This window comes from Schistocerca americana, chromosome 1 (genome assembly GCF_021461395.2).
Source record: "Schistocerca americana isolate TAMUIC-IGC-003095 chromosome 1, iqSchAmer2.1, whole genome shotgun sequence".
NCBI lineage: Eukaryota > Metazoa > Arthropoda > Insecta > Orthoptera > Acrididae > Schistocerca > Schistocerca americana.
Genome location: NC_060119.1, coordinates 936,534,265 through 936,546,454, shown reverse-complemented (window position 1 = coordinate 936,546,454; position 12,190 = coordinate 936,534,265). Strand labels below are relative to the sequence as shown.

General features: G+C 43.4%; 1 long non-coding RNA gene across 1 annotated transcript in view; it reads left to right on the top strand.

Moving 5' to 3' along the window:
• Positions 1-11,890, top strand: part of LOC124615522 — a 40,181-nt gene extending 28,291 nt beyond the window's left edge. The window contains exon 2 of the long non-coding RNA XR_006979798.1: positions 10,972-11,890. This is a non-coding gene — a long non-coding RNA (uncharacterized LOC124615522). The remainder of the gene's footprint in view (positions 1-10,971) is intronic.
• Positions 11,891-12,190: the final 300 nt, after the last annotated feature.

Sequence of the window (12,190 nt, the reverse complement as noted above, 5' to 3'; positions counted from 1 at the left end):
TATGTTATCGCCACGAGTCGATTCTCTGTTTAACTGCTCAAGGTAGTTTTCAGATAAAGCACTTAGATTTAACTGGATTCTTTGTCCCTGCCACCCGTTATGAACGTTTGAGTCTCCCAGTCTATATCCGGCAAATTAAAATCTCCACCCAGAAGTATAACATGGTGGGGAAATCTACTCGAAATATTTTCCAAATTATCCATCAGGTGCTCAGCCACAACAGCTGCTGAGCCAAATAATTAAGTATAAAAATAAAAATTTGTGTCTTCGATTGCTTTTTATTAAGATATCCTGTACTATCGATGTGTTACAAAATGTCAAAAATTATTAATATCATCTTCGTCGCTCGCGTTTTTTCATCCTGAAACTGAAGTAATCAAGTCTGTAGCCATTACGGCGAACCGCAATGATCTCTTTGGTGCCGGCCGATGTGGCTAAGCGGTTCTAGGCGCTTCAGTCTGGAACCGCGCGATCGCTACGGTCGCAGGTTTGAATCCTGCCTCAGACTTGGATGTGTGTGATGTCCTTAGGTTAGTTGGGTTTAAGTAGTTCTAAGATCTAGGGGACTGATGACCTAAGATGTTAAGTCCCATAGTGCTCAGTGCCATTTGAACCATTTTGTTAGTTTTTCTGCTACCTACTACGATGCCATCATACCAGTCTTCAAGGAACTCTCTCATAATCAGCTCACTTTATGCATTGAACAATAGTGGAGAGAGATTACAACTTCTCTCACCCCGGGATTGGTGGAAAATACGTCTGAGAAGGTGTTACTGATTTTCACTGTCGTTGTGTTCAAAAAGTACAGTCGGCTTTAACTAGCAACTTGGAAAGAAAAGTTGTTGACGGTCGAGGATGACTTCACTGTAATTCAGCATACAAGTTAGTAGGAGTCCACAGGGTTTATTGTAACAAAATTGTAAGTTTCTCTATCATAAAAACTCACGTATGATAGAAAATTATGTAAATAATTGAATAAAATCATGTTTTCTTTGCATTTATGGATATTTATTTATTAATAATACCTCCGTCATATTGACACAGTATTCAAATTTGTGATTAAAACTGTGATGTTACATTTGTCCACAAATGTAAGTCGGTGATCAGGAGTATATTGTAACATTGTCATTTCCTGTAGATAAATAAACTGGAAGCAGTCTTGATCGCACGTTTTTTTAAATTTGGTGACCGGTTTCGATCTTATTATAATATGAATGAGATTTTCACTCTGCAGCGGAGTGTGCGCTGATATGAAACTTCCTGGCAGATTAAAACTGTGTGCCGGACCGAGACTCGAACTCATATCAGCGCACACTCCACTGCAGAGTGAAAATCTCATTCTGGAAACATCACCTAGGCTGTGGCTAAGCCATGTCTCCGCAATATCCTTTCTTTCAGGAGTGCTAGTTCTGCAAGGTTCGCAGGAGAGCTTCTGTGAAGTTTGGAAGGTAGGAGACGAGATACTGGCAGAAGTAAAGCTCTGAGGACGGGATATGAGTCGTGCTTGGGTAGCTCAGTTGGTAGAGCACTTTCCCGCGAAAGGCAAAGGTCCCGCGTTCGAGTCTCGGTCCGGCACGGAGTTTTATTATAAGATCATCTTCAGAACATAGATGGCTGCCGGCGGCGATGGCGTATGGCAACCCTCTTGCTTGTGGTTTGTGGCGTACTGCCAGTTGTATTTTAATAATATATTGTTCAAAATACATTATGATACATTATTCGTGTAATAACTTCCCTAACTGTTTTTACGATCCATCGTAATTTGTAACACATTCAAACGAACTTGGTAACTTTGAGTTTACTCGTAACGCAACATTCGTTAGAGAAGCAGGTAGTAAACATAAACATGAGTCCACTTCGAACATAACAAGACAGGAATACTTAACATCAACTTCTTCAAGACCATGCTCAACTAGTTATGAGAATTAAGAATAAAAATAAAAAATTTGTGTCTTCGATTGCACACAAGCTAAATTATGCAGTAATTCACAAAACAACGATTTCTTCTGTGGGGATGGACTGTAACAAGCTAGAAGCGCCACTGAACACATAACGGCATATACGCCACATTAGGATCAAAGCTGATTAGTCCAACAATAAAGAAAAATTTAAATTGCATCCTACGTGAAAATAAAATGCAGTAACTAACTTACATTTTGAAGTGCTAGATACAATAAATTCCCTAACATCGAAATGGGTAGGAAAATATTTCCGATTTTGTTACACACTTAAAACAAGTCCCACTCTCTTACTCAACCAACTCACAGTATAACACCCGCCTTCATCCCGGAATTTGCGAAATTACAAGTTAACAATGACCGTGAATTATGAATTTTGACCCGTGTCGGGATAAGGCATCCGAATCCGAAGTAAATGATTATTCCGCGGGATACAGGAGACATTATAACTTGATCGTTATTGAATGAGTGATTTCATTCAATAACGATAGGTAAATGGAATAATAGAAATAATTTGGAAATAAATTTTGCCAGTGGAAATTTTGCCGAAAGAGATAATTAAATTGTAAAAGCAATTAAAAAATCGGTCGCCAGCTCAACTGATGAGTGCCAGTACTGTTAAGTACGTGAATAATTGTGTCAGAAATAAAGTTTACCCGTTTTTAGCGCAGCAGGTAGAACGGGAACTTCTCCGTAAAAGCTGTGTCAGGCTCAGTAGTCATACAAAATAATGTCATAACAATCTAACTACACTTAAACATTAATGGTTAACTTTCAATAGGTATTTTGACAGTTACTTTGTTCTTAATTTGCAGTATTCCCTCTTGTTTGGCATTACTTTGAGTTTGTCTTTTTGGGAGTACTAACAAGAAGTAAACCTTTCCCTCCCTTCTTGTCGGGTGTCTCGTGAAATACGTAATTTATACAGTTTAATCTACTGATAATGAAATATATTGCCAATTATTGATTAACTATGTTTTGAATGCTAATAATTAATTAACAGGGCGATTGTCAGGTGGAATAAGCTTTATAGTTTCATGAAATATCCTTGAACTAACTTCAGCTGAATATGCATTGAAATAAATCTTAATGATCAAATTTATTACTTCAGTCTATTTTTACGGTTGGCGTAAACTTATTAAGTGCAACAATTAACTACGATAACCAATCGTTCAAAACAGTCTGAAATTTACTGTTCACCGTCTATCCAAATAATTTGATAGTTAACGTATTTTCTTTTGATAATGGCGTGACACACTCGGTTCAATAAGGTAAGGATCGGAAGGAACCTACTTGGTGTTACTGTCGGGTGGAATGTAACTGCGACACTTCGATTTTAAAATGCTTGTTATTAATTGTTCAACTTCAGAGAAAAGCACAGTCACTGGCAGGCCTTCTACAATTTTATCCTGCGAAAATTACGTAGATCTTACTTCCCTCGTTGTCGGTGGATCGACGGAAGTCCACGGTAGCGACACAATGTGGCAGCGAGTTTTTCCTGTTGCGACTTGGGCCCACAGTGCGCTTCACATTTAAGCCCACGTTTCTTCAGCACTATGCCCATTAATCCATAATAACTTGCCCGGCCATGCTCCCAGATATGCCGACCATTACTTTCCCATCGTACTTAGATCCACACACTAGCCGTTATATGTCACACAGCTAGGAATAGCACCACTCGACTGTACTTCTTACTCCGAGCACGGCGTCACTGCTACTACTACCGGCTGGCGCGCTCCCACGCCCAGTGGCGCGACAAAACAATCTTTCTGACTTCAACGTTAACTAAATATGCCCTGACTTGCCAGTGTTAAATATTACATAATTTAAACATAGTATTTACAATACATATTTACACTAGACAATACATCGTATACAAACAGTTTCATGTGTTAAGTAAGCGTAAAAATTCATAGCAAGGACTGCGTTGATGCGTCACAACAGGTGATCATCTACCTGCTTTGCTACCTTCCTTATGGAGGATAACTGAAGCCTCTCTCGACATATGGTGAATTCTACAAACGGTATTTGTCGGTAAACTGAAGGTGCTGCAATTGACCTGTGTTACTTTTGTCCCCTGACTCCACTATCTTTGATGCATACGTTTCAGTTTCGATAGTCCTAAACACATTTACACTCAAATGACGTAAGTCACGGAAAGCGACATGCACATGTACAGGTGGCGCTAGTATCGCTTACACAAAGTATTAAAGAACAGTGTACTGGCGGAGCTGTCGTTTGTACTCAGGTAATTCATACGAAAAGCTTTTCAACGTGATTATGACCGCAAGAAAGGAATTATCAGACACTAAACGTTCGAAATTCAGTTGGAAATAGAAGCATGAGTCATTCCATTTTGGTAATCGATAGTGAATCAAAAGGGTTCGAGCGTGGTGCAGTCTCCACGAAACCATGGACCCAAATTGTCAACAAGGCACTATGCAAGCTAATGGTGTCACCGTAATGGTGTAGGGTGTGTTTACATGCAATGGACTGCCACCTGTGGTACAACTGAGCCGATCCTTGACTGGAAATGGTTATCTTCGGATACTAGGAGGCCATTAGCAGCCATTCAAGGGCTTCAAATGGCTCTGAGCACTATGGGACTTAACTGCTGTGGTCATAAGTCCCCTAGAACTTAGAACTACTTAAACCTAACTAACCTAAGGACATCACACACATCCATGCTCGAGGCAGGATTCGAACCTGCGACCGTAGCGGTCGTGCGATTCCAGACTGAAGCGCCTCAAGGACTTCTTGTTCCCAAAAAACGATGCAATTTTCGTGGATGACAATACTTGAAGACACCAGGCCACAGTTGTTCACGATTAGAGAACATAGCGGACAAATCGAACGAATGATCTGGTCACCCAGACCGCCTGACATGAATCCCATCGAACAGTTATGAGACATAACCGAGAGGCCGGTTAGTACACAAAATCCTGCACCAGCCACACTTTCGCTATTATGGACGGATATAGAGGCAGCATGGCTCAATATCTCTGCAGGGGACTTCTAACGGCTTGTTGAGTCCTTTCAACTTCGAGTTGATGCACCTCACCGGGCAAACGGAGGTCCGACACGATATTAGAAGGATACCAGCTTAGTGTAAAAATGTAGACATATAAAGAAAATTAGACAGAAATGGGCTAAATGGTTGCATCTACAAAGATATAATGTGAATATTTATTGGAATTATTTGTAAATGCTTGTACCATGTATTCGGTGGTGTGAAGGATTTCAGCCGGTCGTCACTTACTATCACGGACAAAACTTCATCTGGGCACCTGCCACACATGTGATTTGTTTTCATCTAAAAGTCAATTTGAAAGTAAACCACTAAAATATAAAAATTTTGTTCGCTATCAGAAGGTGGCACTACGCTGGAACCTGCAGTGCTTCCATTATTCATTAGTGACCTAGTACCCATTTTTATAGAGTAGTAGTATCGATGTAAGAACTAGGCACTTTGTACTGGGCTAAGCAATAGTGAAGAATCTGAAATCCAATAAATAATTACAGAAACTAAAGTCCACCAACATCTCACGACATTCATTGCATCAGAGTGACAACCGCCACGGAGCTGGATACTGTGTTGAGCGGGCCACTGCCCGGCCCCAAACAGTAGCTACAGTATATACGAGCTGACACAGGGCTGCCTCCTCTAGCCCGCCCTGAGGTCTACGGCGCCTTGCAGGTTGCTGGCTCATTTGCCTCTGGACCTTATCTGCTCCGCACACGCCCGTCATGAGTCACCTCTGCCTCGGAACACGCCGTTATGTTTATCACTCCGCCTATAAGGACTTGTCTCATATGTACTGGAAGCAGCCTACGTTCTCAGATACTTTTCATATTTTCTTCTGTGTTATTTACCGAGTGCTGCGGAATAGGCAACAGGACACTATGACGAAAATTTAGGTAATATTTTCTCTGAGGGCCCACACAGCCTGAGCCATTTCATACTTGGATGATATTTAATAAATCCCTGTTATGCAATTTAGCTAATTTATTTAAATAAAAAGGTCATCGCGTCACACGCGCACGGAAAAATATCGCAACAACAAAGGAGCTTTGTGTGCTACATAAATGAAAGTTGGTAAGGGTGTTTCTAGAAGACGCCTGTTCAAATTTCGCGCCAATCGCATTAGAGTTGAGCTAGTAGCATCACTTTGAGGATGTAAATCACGACTGCTTTAAATACACTCTGTAACGGTCGTGAGCGGTAGTTGCCTTTGAGATCGGACGTGGTGAGTTGTTGATAATCAAGAATGTCTTTAATGCCACAAAGACGTCCTTACCACACCTCACTCAGTGTGAAATAGGTCGTGTAATAGGGCTACAAGAAGCAGGATGTTCCTTTTGCGATACTGCACAAAGACTTGGCAGGAGTGTAGCCACAGTACATGATTCCTTGCAGCGCGCTCACGAGTACGTACAGTAGTAAGAATACCGGGCTCTGGACGGCCATGTGGCACTACCGAGAGGGAAAACCATCGCTTTCGGCGTATGGCTCTGGCTCATCTTACAGCATCTGAATCAGCAATTTGAGCAGTAGGTGGCATCACAGTGACACAACGAATTGTTACAAACCGATTACTTCGAGGGCAGCTCCGAGCCAGACTGGTCCCCGTTTGCGACCTCAGTTGTATCAAACGAAGCTCATTGGAGGGCGGAATGGAGGCCTCTTGTGTTTTGTGATGAAAGCTGGTGTTGCCTTAGTTCCAATGATCGCTGTGTTTTTCCGAAGGACGTCAGCTGAAGGACTGCAACCAACCTGTCTGTATGCTAGACACGTGTGATCTATACCCGGAGTTATTGTTTGGGGTGTGAATGAAAGGGCTGATCGAGCAGCCAAGGAGGCGTGTCGTGACCGCCAGGTCTTTCAGTGTGCTATCCCCCTGCATGCCCTCACCACGCTGTTGCGGTATAAAGTCCTGTGTCGATGGGAAGACTAGTGGCTAGAAGTGACCGACAACAAGCTCCGTGTCGTCAAGCCCACAACTCGGCCGTGGCGTACTTCCTTCCAGCCACGTCGACGGGATGACGTCCTTCTTACTCGTCTTCGCATCGGTCACAGCACTATGACGCATGGATTTTTACCCCGGTGAGAGGACCCTCCGATGTGTGGTGCTTGTGGCGTGCAGATCACGGTGCACCACATTTTATTGGACCGCATTTTATTTTCTGACCAGCGGACTGCAGCGGAGTTGCCGGTGGATCTGCAGTCTATTTTATGCAATGATCAAACGAATGTGGTTCGCGTTTTAATGTTTTGTGAATTGTCCTACGTTTTTAACAAGATTTTGGAGAGATGTTTTTAATGATTCAACAGGGCGGCTGGCTCACCAAAGCTTTTTGTAAGTGGTTATCCAGTCACATTTCCCTGTGCTGTTCTTTTAGCTCTTCTGTGTTTTGTTTTCCCTCTGTTTTAATTTCTTGATTGGCTATCTTGCCTCCTCATTGGTTTTAGTGCATGTGGGGGTGCCTGTGCGATAGAGTAATTGTGTGATCATTCCGTGTGCAAGCGTGTACGACAGTTTTCGTTTTGATCCACATTAGTTTATATTAATCATTGTCATGGCGCTGATAACCTCGCCGTTGAGCGCCGATAAGATCCCCCAACCACACACACACACACACACACACACACACACACACACACACACACAGACATTTCGTATGTTAGCAGGAGCACTCTCGTTGTTATTCCACACCCACTGACTACAAATTTGTACATCAGTCTGGTGATTCGACCTGTTGTGCTGCCATTCGTGAACCGTATTCCAGGAGGTGCTTTCCAACAGGATAATGCTCGCCAACATACTGCTGATGTAAAACATCCCCTACAAATTGTAGATATGTTTCCTTGGCCTGCTCAATCACCATATCTGTCTCTATTCGAACACATATGGGACATTATCGGATGATAACTTCAGCGTCATCCGCAACCGGTATTAACGATCCCTGTCTTGACCAGCCAAGTGCAGTAGGAGTGGAACTCCATCCCACTGTCTGATATCCAGTGCAAGTACAACACAATGCGTGCTTCCAATATTCTTGTGGCTACGCGGTTATTCGCGTACCAGGATTTCGCTTTTACTATGGCTTAACTCGCACTTACTTCAACCGGTGGTATTGCTAAGTTAATCAGTTAAAAATGTTATACAGACAAATGTGTTCCTGAAATTTCATTACTCTACGTTAATTACTTTTTAGTGTTGCAATTTTTCCCGAAAGTGTTTATTGGCTACTTCACAGTTGGTAACATTCAAACAACCATGTATGGCCAGATAATTTGTTTAACCATTTTATTGGAATTTCGTGATCAGAAAGTATGAATATTGGTTCATGTAGCTAGTGCTTAATTTGTTCTTTAGAAGCGTTAACATTCTATAATTGCTAAGCTATTATGACAAATATTTCCAACTCAGTAGTATGTCTGACGTAAATATAAAGACATTAAAAGCTATGATGCTTAATACAGCGTCACTGCTTGCTTTCTTGTGTAATTTAGATGTGAATGTTATTTCCATATAACGTGGAATAAAGGATGCAAAGAAGATAAAGATTGAAATTTTCGTCGATGTCTTGATCATTAGGGACGTAGCATAACATCGAGTTGGGAAGGTTCGGGGGAAGTAAATCAACCGTTCTTTTCATAGAAGCCATCCCCACGTACCTCCTAATCAATGTGAGGAAACTATGTTGTTGTTATTGTTGCTATTGTCTTCAATCTGAGGACTGATTTGATGCAGCTCTCCATGCAAGTCTCTCATGGTCAAGGCTCGTGATCTCTACGTAACTACCACAACCTACATCCATTTGAACCTTCTTACTGTTTCCAATCGCCATGGTGAACCTAAATCGATATAACCGGATGACTTTGCATTTGAGTCCAGTGTGTTAACCCTGTGACTCCCGGATTCTGTTTGCTACAGTAACACAAACTGCGATTTTAAACACAAGAATATGTAGAGGGACAAACTTCTGAGATGTTCCAATTCCTCTATACTCAGTTCTTTTTATTATCGATGTTGGATTAATGGTATGTGATTTTTCAGATTATGCTTGGGTTCTGAGTGTTGTGGTATTTTCCCATAACTGTCTACAATATGTATTTCGAACTGTAAAATATTTGGGAGTAACCATCCGAAGCATTATAAAGTGGAATGAATCCATAAAACGAAATGTAAAGAAAAAATGATGTACATGGATCACGCATTGACACTACTGCTGATAAAATCACGAGAAGTCTTCTGACAGAGAGACGAACTTGATGAACATGCGCAACACGAGTAGTAAAGTCCCAGCGGTAAATATCCAGTGGTTAATCACAAATACTGTAACAGAACAGTAGTGGATCTTGCGGTATCGTCGAGTATCAAGAGCAGCGCAAGAAGACACTGCACAGCAAAGCGGTATCGCGAGGCGCCAATGAAATGCTTAGGAGAAGCTGTGCCTCCCGCCCCCTGTCCTACTTTCGAGGCGCCACCTCCGCGCCTCTGTCCAGAAGGAGCGTCGCCAGAAGCCAGGAGGTCAGTACTGTTCGAAGTCGGATCCTGCCCAATTCAGAAACTTCCTATCAGAGTAACGTCGTTGCGTTGCCTGCTCGACGTGACACATCCCGTGTCAACTGTCGGGGGGGTGAAGCGTCTTCCACGCCCTGTGAACTGTGCTTACACGCCAGCGCTATTGGAATTGTGTCAACAATGGTCTACGAACTTGCGTTTTCTAGTGGCTGTAGTGAAGCCAGAGTATGGCCATTCCGAACTTGAATCAATTCGACACTCAGTAATCGTGGCTCATTTAATGTTCTCTGAGCCGCAAGACCACGTGTGGAGTTTCATCGCTACAGACGAACCTGGCGAGCAGAGATAAGTTCTATTGCTCTTAATAAAGTATTACTTATTCAGGGTGTTGTAATTAACTGCATTATTGCTATCCATCTCAATGTCTAACAAGCCGGACACAACAAGATTTTCCGTTCAGCTTCCAATGTGTGGCACAGGAGACGGCATGAGACTCGGCGATGAACATGATGCCCGCATTTGTTCGTTGTGGATGGCCGTGGAGTCTGAAGGAGATCCTCCACCCGGTGGTTCGTCGCTATTGTGCTCATCGATGTGCCATACGTGTGCAGGTGTGCGTCCTCGCACACTAGAAGTTGCTATGAAAGAGACATGGTCTCTCCAGTGGAAGATCCTTGGTTGTCGCACCAAAGACATTGGGTTATTATCAACACAAATCAGTTGGCAAGGCGCCACTGTACATGGCCAAGAATGGATTCACAGTGTGCATTGTGTGCAGAGTATCAATCCACTCCTCCGCAGCAGTACTTTGAGTGGCCACCTCCATATGTATCTTGGCAACTCCTGCACATAATTTTTGCTGGGCCAAACTGGAACATAGGCAGATAAACGGTTGCCGATGCGTACAGCTAGTTTCCCTTCATCGTCCCAATGAAGTCTACCACATCAGTCAGCTTAACTCAGGTGATCATGTCGGATGATGGGCTGCAGTTCACATCTCGAGAGTTTGAATAGTTTCGTGCAGACAACGGTATTCTGCATACCATTACGGCGCCCTTTCATGCGCAGTCGAATGGCGAAGCCGAATGCTTTGCGAGGACCTTCAAATCACAGATGGATAAATTGCGAGCCACCCACATACAAAACCAGGCTTTTAAAGCTTTTCGGACGTGCCACTCCCTGCACAGAAAACTAAAATTACCAGTGGGCCTCCAGCATGGCCAACGTCATAGGACTCTTTTCCATTTCCTATTTCCACTGCAGAGACCTTATGTTTCTCCTTTCAAGTACAGTTTTGGCACCAGAATTCCAATACTTTTTTCGTGTGTTTGTCAGGGGTCGCAGAAGGAGAAAAGGTGTAGCGTTACAGATGTTGGCCCGTTCCACCTACATTATTCCCAGACCGATGCGGTTGCACAGGCAGCATCGGAAACAGCTTCGGTCAACCCATTCAAGAGATTCTGTCATCCCCATTTTGTTCACAGATCCAGCACATAGCCATAGCATGCAGCAGCCAACATCAAAGTGGCAGACGTCGCCTCCGGCAGCATGACTGTCTCTGCAGCCTGTGGCGCAGCCAGCAATGGGGTCGCACCAGGTCGCTCAGCGACACCCTGGAGGACCCAGATTTCTCCAGCAGCCTGACTGTTGCATCGTCTGCCTATGTGGCTACGGTCGTCGAAGAGCACCCTGTGGTTGGTTTCCCAGTCGGCTTTTCCAGTCACATGCAGGGTGAATACCAGGGTGTGGGTGGATGCTCGGCGCCCACTTAAGTACCGGCACCTGACTCAGCAAGTGCGTCAGCTCTCCGTCCCCTCCCCCGGCCGTCGTGTTCCATTCCAATACCAGATGTTGCAGTGGATGTTTGGGGAGAGGAATGCGGTTTCGTCGAATATCGAGAGCGGCTCAAGGAGTATCGACTACCGCAGAGATATTGCACAGCAATGTGGTATCACGAGACGCCAATGAGACACTAAGAAGAAGCTGTGCGTCCCGTAGTTGCGAGGCGCCACCGCCACGCTTCTGCCCTGAGGCCAGGAGGGCATTTCTGTTCAAGGTCAGATCCTGTCGACTTAGAGAAACTTCCTGTCGGAGTAACGTCGTTCTGCTGCCTACTCGCTGTAACACAGATCGTAAAGAGACTTCTGTCACGTGTGAACTACGGCTACGCCCCAACACTAACAAAACTGTGTCAACAAGTGTCTGTGGACTTGTGTTCTCTAGTGACTGTAGTGAGGACACATTACAGCCATTCTGAACCTTTATCAATTCTCCATTCAGTGATCGTGGTTCATGTAGTGCGTTCTGAACCGCAAATCTGATTCTGAAGTCTCATAGCCACAACCGTGTTTGGCGAACAAAGAGAAGTTTCGTTGTACTTAATAAAGAATGTTCAGAATGTTCTATTTAATTGTATTATTACGAGCCACCCAGTATCCACGAAGTCTATTTGTGTATGTGAAACACGATGAAGTTATCTGTATCAAAACCCTACAGCAACCATCCATCCTCAGCAATTCCCTAGTAGATACAAACCGCTGGGAAACCTATTTCAATCGGTCCTCCTTCCATTTCACTCTCGTGCGATCTATTAAAAATATGTTTGTCTAAATACCACTGTATGTATCCTAATTCATTTTTTAAACACTGAACCATATACACTTTATTGTTGGCGACAGTGTAGGGACTCAGATTAATAGTTCT